Source organism: Tetrao urogallus (assembly GCF_951394365.1).
Source record: "Tetrao urogallus genome assembly, chromosome: 22".
Taxonomy (NCBI): Eukaryota; Metazoa; Chordata; class Aves; order Galliformes; family Phasianidae; genus Tetrao; species Tetrao urogallus.
The window spans coordinates 4,880,899-4,893,579 of NC_136835.1; positions in this window are offsets into that span (position 1 = coordinate 4,880,899).

The window sequence follows — 12,681 nt, forward strand, 5'->3', positions numbered from 1 at the left end:
CCCTAACATGTGAGCCTGCTGAGCTGGGAAGCTGGATGGCAGAAATGGTTCCTCTCCTGTTTAACAGCAGAAAGCTGCTACAAACTCACTGTTTTTTGCTTGGAGTCCTGGGGGTGGTGCAGGTGACAATGGGGGGAAGCCAGAACTCCTTCATGGTTCTTCTAGCATCCTGTGCTGACAGGTCTTTGGAGTTGTGCAGTCTGGAGTGTGTCCTTATGTATGTATAGGTGGGGAAGAGACCTCCTGCCATGAAGGGCAGTGCTGGCAGCGTGCTAATGGGGATGTGCCCTGAGTTTCCTGCTGTCTTGCCTTGATCTGTGCTCTGTATCCAGCCCAGAGCAGCCCTGCTTCCTGAGCAGTACTGCAAGCTGGTTTCAAGTGCCTCATTTCCCTCTTGAGTGCAGCTTGCTCTGCTTGCTCTTCTCCCTGTTAGTGCTCCTTTGCCTTTATATCTCCCTGAAATGATGCATTCAGGTTGGATTTTGTTTTCCCCTTCACTAAGTGTTTAAAGCTGCCCTTTTTCCTCCCCCTTCCACAGAGGCTTTCTCCCACTCCTGGCCTTCCTGAGTGGCTGAAAAGGTTGCTGCAGCGTTGCTGAAAGGTTACTTGAGGAGAGCATCCCCCAATGCTCCTGCTTCCTTCCTGTTCCCAGGGCTCCTCCACGGCCCTGGAGACAAGGGGGGCTCGAGGGCCATCCTGGCTGAGGGGCAGCAGGGGTGAGGATCAAAGACCACAAACCACTGTTTAAAATATATAACACCCCCAGCTCCTCTGGAGTGCTGCATCTGGCAGAGCCTCATTAACCTTCTGTTTCCCCCTCCTACTCCTTTGCCCCTGAAAATCAACAAAGCCAAACATAACAAGTTGCCTTGATTGAAGGAGGGTGAAGTGTGTGTGTGCTTAGTGTGAAAAAGCACAAGGGAAGCCATGGGCTGAAGCCTTTTTTCCATGCAGGCCACTTCACTTTTATTGCGCTGGAAGATGGAGCTCTTTGAGTCGCGATGCTCTTTATAGCTGAGCTCTTTAACTTTCTCCTTTCCTCCCCTTGCAGCCTCCATTCTCCTCTTGTTCGGCTCCTTCCGCTCTGCTCCTTTCTTTTTCGTCCTGTGAGAACGAGTCTTTTAATCCCCTTGTACTGCAGATTAAAGCTATTACAGCCTCCCCAGCCTGACATTTTCTCAGCGCAGCTCACAGCCAGGTCTTTATGAGCATTCTGTCTGTCTGCTGCTGCCTTTCTTCTCAGTGCTCTAAACCTCCATCCCTGACCTTTCCCTCCAGAAGGAAGGGCTGTGGCGTGCAATCCCGTGTCTGCAGAGTGGTCTCAGCAGGGCTCAGGCTGTGGGAAATGAAAACCCTGGAAATTAATGAGTAAATAAGGAGAGAAAGAGAAAACGATGGGAATTAAGAAACAGAACTGAAGCAGAATTCAGCATGTTTGGAAACAGGTTGCAGAGCTTGGGTCTGAGTTGTGCAGTTGGCCATGTTGTCACAGAGAGGCAAACCATGAGCTTGAGGCTGCTTTTAGCAACAGTGGGGTTACCCGAAACCTGAGGTGCAGTCCCACTGCACGCCTTGTGTTGGAATAATGGCTGCTGGCACCTGCAAGGGCACTGAGCACCTGCTTGGTGTTCAGTGTGTGAGCTTTCAGGGGCAGGGATTGTGTAGTACTTGTCAGTTGTTTCAGGAGGGATGCAGCTCATCAGCCCTGGGGCTGTTACAGAACCGTGGGGCTGTGGCACTGAGGGATGTGGGCACGGCGGGGTGGGGATCTGGGAGGTTCTTCCAACCCGAGTGATTCTGTGTTAGGAGAAGGATCTGTTCTTATACACGGAATGGAGAAGGTGGGCTGATGGCTCTTTCTCTCGGATCTCTTGTGCTATCTAAGCAAGAGAGGACAAAAGAACAGCTTTCAGTCCTGCAGGGCTTTACTTGCATCTGTGTCTGTGGGTTATTTCACATCCCTTTCAAAAGGGAGATCAGTTTGTTTCTCTTAGTAAGCAACTTGAGGGCTCAGCCTTTGTGCCCAAGGCTGGAAGGTGTTGAAGGGGCTGATTCAGCACCTCCTGGCTTTGCTAAAGCAGACAGAGCACACAGCATCTGCGCTTCCCATTGCGTATGGGGGCTCCTGGGGCAGGCAGCAAAATTGCTTTCTGAGTGAGAATAAAAGAAGTGCAACTCTCCCCTTTTTGGGAACGGGTTTCGGGGCAGAAGTTCCCCCAGCAGCGCAGCGTGCCCTAATGAAATGGAAGCTGGAGCTGCCCCTGGAGGGGCCCTACGTGTGAACCGCTGCCATGTCGAATCCACACCAATCTCTCCTCCAGGAGCCCCTGCCCTGTAATTACTGCTTTTCTCTTTGTGTGGGCCACCCCCCCTGTTTTCCCCCTTCCCCCCCATGCACCCCGTAAGAGGATATTTGTAATGAAAATCGCTCGCCAGAAGCAGAGAACAAAAGCAGAGGCAAGAAGTGCTGGGCTCCCACCTCCGGCCATGGGGTGGGCACGGGGGCCAGGAGCTGCTTATTAACCTTAATCTGCAGAAAGGGGCCAGAGCCGCGGTGTGCACGGTTTCATAGCTACAGCAGCTCTCTCCCAAGCGTGCAGCCTTATGAAGGGGAGATCTCCCAGCAACGCTCCCGGCCGGGGCTCTAATGCGTTTTGCACCGTGCCGTCTAATCTGGGTTGGAAACCTCACCGGGATCCGGCCCCAGGATGGCAGATCCCAGCCATGGCCGGGCTCGTAAGCACATATCCAGCTCCAACCTTCTGGTTGCTGGGGTGAAAGGGCCTCTTCATCTCCACAGGGAGAGGCAGATGAATCTCAGGCTCTAACAAGGACCTGCTTTCCCTCCCCCCCTCCCCATCTCTGGCTCAAGGGCTCTTTATTATGTCTTTTAATTCTCAGCTGCGAGTAGGAGGGAGCAATAAGACCAGAGAAATGGGGGGCAGAAAGCCCCTCGCAGTGGGGAAAGGCCTCAGCTGCTGGTGTGTGAAATGGGATGGCAGTGGGGGGATTAGAGATGTCAGCTCGTGGGAAGCAGTGGATATTTAATAGCTTTGCTCACTGACTGTGAGGCGGTGATGGGCCCAAGGGAACATGACATGGGATGGAGAGAAAGGCACAAGAGCTGAGCTTGTGTCTCTTAACATCAAACTATGGGCCTGGTGGCTCATCTTTTCCATATCTGGTTGGCATGGGATGTTACCAGCACCGTGAACCAAGCAGGGCTTCTTCCCAAATGGGAGCCATTGCCTGGGCCGTGTCCTCCTCCTGATGGATGCAACTTGTTCATGGCAAGCACAGGCACTGGGCATGCTGCTGGATGGTCCAGCGTGTTGGGTGTTAGGAGAAGTTTCTGCTCTAAAACAGCAATGCTGCACTGCCCAGCTGCACAGTGAGTGGGGGGGTCACCATCCCTGGGGGTGTTCCAGAGCCATGGCGATGTGGCACTGAGGAACATGGTGGGGTGGGAGCAGAGATCTGAGAGGCCTTTTCCAGCTTTAATGATTCTATGATTCTGTATCCTGTGTTTTGCTCACGTTTTACATCCACTAAGGGAGCCGAGTCCTTTTGAAGCATTAGCACTCCGTGCTCTCAGCTCTGATGCTATCTTCTGCACGCAGGATTCTTTGCGCAAAGAGCGCGTGCTCCTGCACCCATCAACATTTTTGTGTGATTGCACCAACAAAAATTGCTGGAATGCTCCCTCTTCTCCAGAACACGTGTTGCACACTGTGCATGGCGTTTCTCACCCGGCTCACCTCTCTGCCCCAGGGGAAGCTGCCCCTCATGGAAAAGGGTTGTTCAGAGTGGTTCTGGCGGGATGGAGGTCGCTTCTCGTTGCTTCCTTTGTAACAAGTGATGAAGACCAAGCGACCCGAGCCTTCCCATCGTGATTGATTGGTAAAGAGCCTTCCCAGCACTGCCCTTCATCACTGCATCAAAAGGCAGTGTGCCCTTAATGAACCCGCTCTGCTCTGGGCTCCGTCAAGCTGTGTTAAGCTTTTGTTTTGCTTTTGTCCGTGCAAGTGAATTCTAATAAACTAGCACATGGCTGTTGTTTCCAGCACAAAGCACATACACACCCTTGCATGTTTAGAGTTTTCTCCCAGATGCATGTGCGTGTTGAAAGCAGCCCCAGTGGGCTCTGTGAACCCCCCCAGTGCCTTTAGGCAAGCAATAGGAGCTGGGCAGCGGTGCTGCATGGGCAACAGGATGGATGGGCAAGCAGGATGCAGGGCTGCCCATCACTTGGCTCTCCTGTCCCCAAGAAAGCAGCATCCTGGGTATAAATAGGCACCATGCGTTGGGATCTTTTTTAAGGGCAGTTCCTGGCCCAAAATGTTCCTCTGTCAAAAATAAGCTGTCCCACCCCTTTCAGTGAGGTTCACCTGAAGCCCAAAAGCTGCATTAGAACACTGTGTATTCAAGTGCATCTCACATCAAGGGCTTGAAAACAAACACCAGCGATACCTCTTTTCAATCGCATTCCTTTCCGCGACAGGCCGATGATTTCCAAGCCAAGAATGTCACTAACCTCTCATATTTCTCCTGGTCATTTTTGTCCTGAAATTGGAACTCAGCCACAGGCAAAACGGGGATGAACGCCCTCGTGTCACAGATCCAGATTTAAGAGACGTTATCGGCAGCCAACAACAAGGCTGGCACGCCGTCAGGCGCGATGTTCCCTGGGAAGCTCAGCACCGCGAGGGCTGCTGGGGGCAAACAGCTCGGTGTGAGCCGGTCCAAGGACTCTGAGATCCTCCTGGTGGCCTCGGCCAAGTACCCCTAAACATGCTGTGCTTGTGGGAGATGGAGGGTGCTTGGCTGGGAGCGAAGAACTGGGATTGTAGGGAGACTGGGGACGCAGCATCCAGGCATGAGACGAGCGTGGCTGAGCAGGGCTGCCTATGTTGCCTTCCTTGGGCAACAAGTTTGCTGCACTTGTTCTATGGATGGTGTTGTCCTTAAGCAACTGTTCAACTTTTCTGCTTGGCAGCAGCTGTGTTTAGCCTGGAGTGTGGCTCAAACCCTGGCAGATAAGACAGCACTGAGACGTTTTGCAATCTCTCAGCCCTCCGGATTGTTGTCGGGAAAAACCTCAGAAGGACCCCGTGTCATCAGTGTGAATTTAGAAAGCGGTTGCAGGAGAAAGATTGTTTGTGGGGAAAAAAACCAGACAAACAGAAACAAATTGCCCTCAGCTCTGCAAGATTAGTGCTTAAGGGCTCCAGCACTGCAGCAGCAGAATGCAGAAGGACCACAACCTTTGCGATGGTTTTTGGAAATTAGTGAAACCAGGTGTGAGCGCCTGCTGGGCTCCTGCCATGCTCAGGAGCGGCTCCCCCAGAACGCAGCCGAGATTCAGGCAGGGTTGCGCTTACCCTGCATCCCCATCCTCATCTCCGGAGCCGCAAGAGGGAGCTGCGGGCTTTGCCTGCATCTCCCCCGGCGCTGCAGAGGCGCACGGTGGTGCTGTTGTCTCAGCCATGGCAGAACCTCCAAGGGCTGAGGGGGCACAGCCTGTGGGATAGGGGACGAGGAGACCCCACCGAGCTGCAGCCGGGTGTGGGGTAGGACTCAGCTCTCACGATGTGGTGCCTCTCCCAAATCCGAACCCATTTCCAGCCCTGCTTCAGGTCCCTTCCAACCCAAGTCGCGCTAACTCATGGTGGATATCCTCAGGGAGAGGAAAGTGGGTGGGGGTGTCCCCATCCCAGGGGGACACTGCTGTGCCAGGTGGCAGGGAAGGGCTGGCTCACACAGAAAGCTCCAGCCTGCGTTTGGAGAAAACTTTCCCATGGAAGATCCCCTGACACTGCTGCGTTCCCACCAAGAGCTTTGATTTCAGTGTATCGGCATTTTCCGATGAGAAACCAGCTCATAGGAAAATTCCCAACGAGCAAAGAGAAACTCCCCAGCGTATCAGGAGGGATGCTGTCGGGGGAAGAAACATAACACCAGCAGGGTCGTGTGTTTAGAGGCTCCGGGTAAAGCCAGATAAAGCACGGAAACCACAAAGTCCTGCAACGGAGCTGCACTGGCTTTGCTCTGTGCCTGCTTTCCCAGGACTTCTCTCCTGGTATTTCTGTCACCAGGATGCTGGTGCTCTGTGTGCAGGCAGAGGGTGCAGTGTGCATGCAGAGCAGAGGCACGGCAGATGGACCTGTTAGGGGTGTGGATGTAATGGGTGTGCAAACTGAAGCCCCGGTGGCTTGCCTTGCCTTGGATGGGGCATGAGCTAGGAGAGGAACAAGGTGATGTGAGAACCCAGCATTTAGCTCATGTTGCTTCTTGTCTTTCTTACGGCCACTGATTAACCTCAGGTCCTCACAGAGGGACATATCCACTCCAGTGGAGTTAATGAGGCTGCAAGGAGTGGGATGAGAGGGACAAGCACTTCCCCTCTCTGCGCTGGACCTCACACACTTGTTATCCTCAGTGGAATAGAAGCAGTCAAGCAGGAGGCTTGAAACCACAATTAAGGTTATTTAATCCGCATCTCTCTGCCCAGGGGCTCCTCTTCCTGCACCGAGCGAAATGCTACGGTCACACATCAGCTTCAGGAGGGTTGCACAGGAGCTTCTGCAGGACTTTGCCCAGCTGGCTTTAAGATGACCCTTTGGAGAGAGCTGTCAGTGACCTCGTAGGACAACACAGCTCATCCCTCAGGTCCTGTGGTAGAGAGCATCCCTCCCTGGCACAGCAGGCCGCCCACCAGGCGCCCAGGACCCTCACCCCATGCCTTCTCAGTGGCTGTCTCTGTGCAGCAGTTTGCGAGTCCCTCTGCGAGGCCTGCACTTCTCAGATGTTATGTCTGGAAGTTGGCTCTGTTTTTTTGGCTTGGGGGCCCAGGGTCTGAAAGCAGAGAGGCTTTTATGGGAACCCAAGTCCCCTTTTGACACAACTTCCTTGCACTTAAATTTCAGGTTGAGTTACAGGCTTGAACATTTTCTGGTTGGATATCTTTCATTGTCAAAGGGGATTAGGCCAGTGATTATTTACGTGCACCTCTATTACACAGAGCCTGTTTCTTTTCTTTTCTTTCTTTTTTTCCCACATCGTTCTGCGTAATGCGTAAACGGTCCCATAGGTGGGGGGAAGAGAGTGAATGAGGCTCCTGCAATGCAAGGTCCAACATCCCTGAGCTGGGAGATGCCTCAGGGCTGCTTTGGTGTCTGCAGGGAGAGCATCGCCATCCCGCAGCGTGTTGGGTTGGTGTGTGGCACGAAGGGCCGTGGTTCGCTCTGGGGTGGCTCCTTTGGAGCTTTGGCTCCTCCACAAGAAGTGGGGATATTTTTCAGGACCCAACATGCGTGCGTTTTAAAAGAGATTTTTGATAGAAGTCCCATTTACTCCTTTATTTGGCTTGGGAGGCTGCAGTTGGAACAGATTTCTTTACATATCCTTGAGTGTTATTTGATTAAGGTTATGACTGCTAATAAACACTCAGACTCTATTCCCCTTCCCCACCACTTGCAGCTCAGGACAGCAATGCAAGGCCTGAGGTGCTGATTCTGCTCCCCTTCCATCAGCACATCGGTGTGCTGCTCACTCCAGGGAAAATCGTTCTGATTTATTTCAGCTTTATAAAGTAAGAGAAAATAGGAATGGGAGGAGTGCCAGGAGTGATTCTGGCACGATAACCAGTTTATTTCCCTTTCCTTCCCTGTGCCATTTACAATCACAAGTTCTTCTATCAAACAGCTACGAGCAGAGCAGACGTTGCCCAGGAGTCAGAAGAACTGAGGCTGCAGGATGGAACTGACACAAACAAAACCCTGTTTAGGGGGTGCTTAGGGGGTTTTCAGGGGGCAGGTGAGAGAAGCAGGTTCTGCTTGCGAAGGGAGAAGGCAGGAAGAAAGCAGGGAGCCCAGAGGACTCTACCTGCCACCTGGAAAATGCGTGTGCTCCCTGTTCACACCAGGCCTTGCTGCCCTCGGTTCCCTGGAGGCCTTCGTGCCTTTTTCCTGGACGTCAAGCACAGCCTCTCCTCAACAGTCATAATAAGTCTTACGCGGTGCAGCACACTAATGAAAAGCTGTGTGGGCTAGTTCCTAATTACAACCATCAGTTAAACTGTCAGAGGGAGCTCCCAGCCTCAGTTGTTGCATTATTAGACTTTGGGCCTTGATGAGCTGCAATCAAGCATGAAAGCATGACCAGGGCAGAGCCAGGGAGGTCTCTGCTCTCCACCAAATGGTGGCAGCTGAGAGCCAAAGGAGGACACGAGCCCCATGGGCACACCCTGCCCCCTTTCCGTGCACCTATGCTTGCTGACTTTGTCAGGCTTCAGCCTTTTGAAGAGACCGTCCTGTAACTGGTGATGCCCCATCCCTGCAGGCACCCAGTCAGGGGATGAGGCTCTAAGCTCCTGATGGAGCTGTGTGTATCCCTGTGCATCGCAGGGAGTTGGACCAGGTGGCCTTTAAGGTCTCTTCCAACTCAAATCCTTCTATGAACTCAGCCTTTTCACCGTAGGCTTCCTGCCTTTGGACATTCAACTGTAGACATCCCATTTCAATACACGTTACCCAGGGAGGAGTTCATATCACAGTGCCTTTCAGCCACATCTGGATTTGAAGTGCCCCACAGGATGATGTTTGGGGACTCTTCCTCCACTCAGTGGTCCCTTTAAATTTCACACTGGACCCAGTGGAGAAGAGGCCTGCAGATGGCAGGGCTTAACGACAACAGCGCCGGTTTATTTGAACTAGGGTCTTTATGGAAAGACGTGTTTGTTTTCTCAGACCACACATTATTAACTAATCTCTTGACTTTGTTTTTATAGTCGCATTGTGAGCAACTTCCTACTTCTCACCCCCTTCATCCATCAAAAAGTCTTTGGCTTGTAAGTAAGGCGTCCCACACCAGGGATAGATTTCCATCCCTTTCTGCTCCCTTCTCTAACAGAAAGAAGCCCTCCTTCCAGCCAGAGCATCATCCTGGAATGTCCTCAGATCTTTGGAAATGATCACCTCTGAATTCCATCTTAGGGAATTCAGACTGAGCAGTCTCATTTTTGCTGTTGGCACTGCAGTGCTGCGCAAGAGCCATTGGCAAAGCTCAAACGTTGCTGTGGCGAGGAAGGGACAGGATTTGGGGCTGCAGCTTCTTCTGACTGGGTTTCACCTGCGACTTTCACAGAGAATCTCCTCTGATCACTCCCAGCCTTCTCCTGACAAACAGAAATCTGAAAAGAAACAGCCTGTTCAGGAGGGATCTCAGGGGTCGGGGGGCTCTGCTGCATAGACCCACACAGCTGTTAATCACCAGAATATCTCTGACTCCCAGCAGCTGTCTGCTGTTTATCTGAGCCGGGATATCCACTGGCTGAGCCTGCAGAGAGCAGGCTGTGCAGCCAAACCAAACACAAATGGAAGACAGATAATTTGCACACGATGGTGTGCACGTGTGTTTGGTGCACGCACACACAAGCTTTGCCCACGTCCTGCTGCTGTGGCTGGGAAGCATAGAAATACAAAGCTTGCCGAGTCTTGCAGAAGCAGTGGCTCAAATTGCATCTAGAAGAACTCCCCAGGACACCTGTGGGGCTCATAGAGTAACCTGTCCCACCTGGACAAGAGTAATCATCTGTCCTCACAGGGCTGTGAGGGCTGGGGAGCTGATATAAGTCAGGCTGAGCTGAGGCTGGCTGCTTTTTGGTGGAGTGGTTGGGCAAGGCAGTGCTCTGGGTATGTTTGGTATTGGTGGGAGGGTTGGGGGTGACAAAGGAAGGCAAAGCCTTGAGGAGCAGTAGGGAGGTGGTGAGCATGTTATGCCTGAGTCTTTTGGAAGGCTTACAGCTTTTTTCCTTCTGTTCCCAGGTTCCTTCTGTAGTGGCCAGATCATCTTGAGCATCGGGCAGCAGTGCTGGCTGGACCTCGGATGCTGTTTGCTTGGGTAAGGTAAGGCTTGGTTGAACTTGTTGATTGGTGGGAATAGACCTGGGTCTCTGTTAACGTAGCTGTTGTCCAGGCCAGCACTAGGCTGGCTTACTGAATTGTGAATTGTGGTGCTTCCAATTGGCTTTTATTTACCTCTCGGTTGGCTGTTTTTAAGTCTTCCTTTTGGAAGACTTTGGCTTATCGTCATCTGAGGCTCCAAGGGGCCCTAGGCACTGCGAAAGCAACAGGAGCTGCTGCTCTGAGGCTGAAACCTTGCTGCTCCTTACTCTGCTTCCTCCAGTGGCAGTTGCCAGGACGAGCTGCAGTGCTGGCTGCTGCAGGCTGTGCTCTTTGCTAGGTGGGAAGCTGGAGGATGGTGCTGAGCTGTGCGTTGGGCTGTGCAATGAGTGAGGGCTGTGCATTATCTATCCCCTGTTCACCTCTCGCTCTCTGAGTACAGTGAGTGCTTTGCATGGAAATTGTGTAACAAAGGCCAGAATGTCTTCCAAAGCAGTTAGGCTTTCTTGGCTGTGAATGCCCAGCTTTCCTCTAGCTCTGACTCTGCTATTTATCAATTAGCTTGCTCCAGATCCTGGGAACAGCTACAGCTGTCCTTCAGCCTACAGCACCCACTTCCTTCTGCTTTACCTCATCCTGCAATCGCTGTCCCACAGGGCACAGCCTGTCCATGTGTCCTCCCTTCTGTGCACACATCAAAGCCTCCGAGGATGAAGGAATGGAAGAAAAAGAAACTGGTTGCCCAAAAGCAGTGTTTGGGCAGAGATAGGCTTGTGCTATCCCACCTGGTGGCAGCAAGCTTGTTCTGTGGGAAGAGGTGGTACAGGGAAACGAGGGCAGCAGGCTGTCAGGATGCTTCTGCTGGAGACTTGGCAAGGAACAGCAATCTCAGAAGAGGTTGGAGAAGCTCCTGCTCTCGCTATTGAGGGCAGAGCCTTTGCTGTAGGTGAGAGATCAACTTGTCCAAAGGGAGAGAGCGGCTTTCTGGAAGGCAGAGGACAGGAAGGGAGGAGTTCATCTGGACCAGAGTCCTGACTAGCTAACAGTCAGCTGTTCCTTCATGTGCTGAGAGGATGTGGGAGCCCGTGGGCTTGCTGAAACATGTGCAATCAGTGCTGCTTCTGAAGAGTCAAGAGTCCCCTGCACAGCAGAGGTGAAGCCCTGTTCCTTTCCCTTGTGCTTAGCCCACATCCAGGAGAGGCAGAATTCTGGGGATGGCTGCACAACAGGGTGGGGGCACTGCCCTGCAGGGAGTAAGGCTGGGGAGGGTTTGTGCTGGAGGAACTCAGTACAGAAACACCAATGTGTTTTAGGGAGATGAAGGTGCATGCAGCTCCAGAGGCATCTTGGTGACAGGCACATCCTAGAACTGTTATCTTGGTTGGTTCATTTTTTTCTTGCAACCTTATTTCCAGCTTTGTAACAGGGAGCATAACCTCTAGCTCTGCTTCATCAGATGTGCCTGCAGCAAAGCTAAATAGAGCTGACAGATCAGGGCTCTGCTGTTTCTCTGGAGCTAGTGCAGCACAGAGGAGGTGTGGAGGCATGTTGTAGGGGTGCTGATTTTTAGGGTGCATCTGAGCATCCCAGAGGCAGAGACTCACCTAAAACCTTGAGGGAAATTCCCAGAGCTCTGTGCCGTGGCTGGTATCCCACGTGAGCAGGAGGTGCAGAGGGGGAGCAACCATGCTGTGCCTCCCAGATGCTGTGCCAGCCAGCAAACAGGGAAAGTGGGACAATAGCATGATTGCCTGGGAGTGGCTTCAAATTGAAATGGGCTGCAGGGCCCCATGCTGCCCTGCCACAGAGGGGCTGCAGGGCCTGCCTTGAGGGCTGTGGAGCAGCAGTAAGGTGATACACTGAGAAAAAATTGTTCTTAACTGCCTGAGTGCTGCTGCTCTTTCTCAGCTTCCCACGCAGTCCTGTCACCAGCAGCAGCTGCCATGGCATTCTGAGCCCCATCTCAGTCCCATGTGCAGAGACAGAGCTCTGCTCCTGCCTTGCTGGGGTCAGCTGTGTCCCCAGCACTGCTGTCCTCCTGGGGACAGCAAGCCACAGTTGGTTTGACTGCCAAAGCTGCTATCAGTGGGGTTCCTGGGCATATTTGCCTTTTCAAATCCCGTCTGTCTTGCCAAGCTATTGAGATTGTGCTGTTCCTGATGTCTGTGTTTGGTGAGCAGCTCCATCCCCTCAGCATCCCTGTGCTGATGCTTGGTGTCACTTGAGGACGGCTAGGAGCCCACTCTGCAAGTCACCATGGGGAAACAATATGTTTCCACAAACATAAGCATGGGCATCATTGCCTTCTTTGTGCTCTCATTTAAACAAAAATGGTTCCTGTGGAGTTTCAGGGGGCAGTAAGTGGCTGTAGCCAAACAGGGTTTTTTGTCTGTTATCCATAGAGAAGGCTCTGGGTTTGATTTGAGCTTGCAGGTTAAGAGCTTGGCAACTCTTGGAAGCAGAGACTGCATAAAATGTAAATGCTTACAAGGCCCTGCAGGCTCCCAGCTCACACCGAGCAGCACTGGGGTGTCAGCAGGGCTCTGCAGCATCTGAGGGCTTCGCACTGCAGCCTGCTGGCCCCGCGCCCAGCCGGGATCCAGGTCACTTCCATCGACCTGAGCTGCGTTCTAAACAATCACCTAGGTGTGAAAAAATCCACTGCCTGCTCCCTGGGCTCTGCACTCCCCACCCACTGTAGTTTTTTAACTGTTCCTAATGAGCTGTCATTTTGGCCAGGGCTGGCTTGGTGACTTGAGGATCGCTGTAACAATGAGAC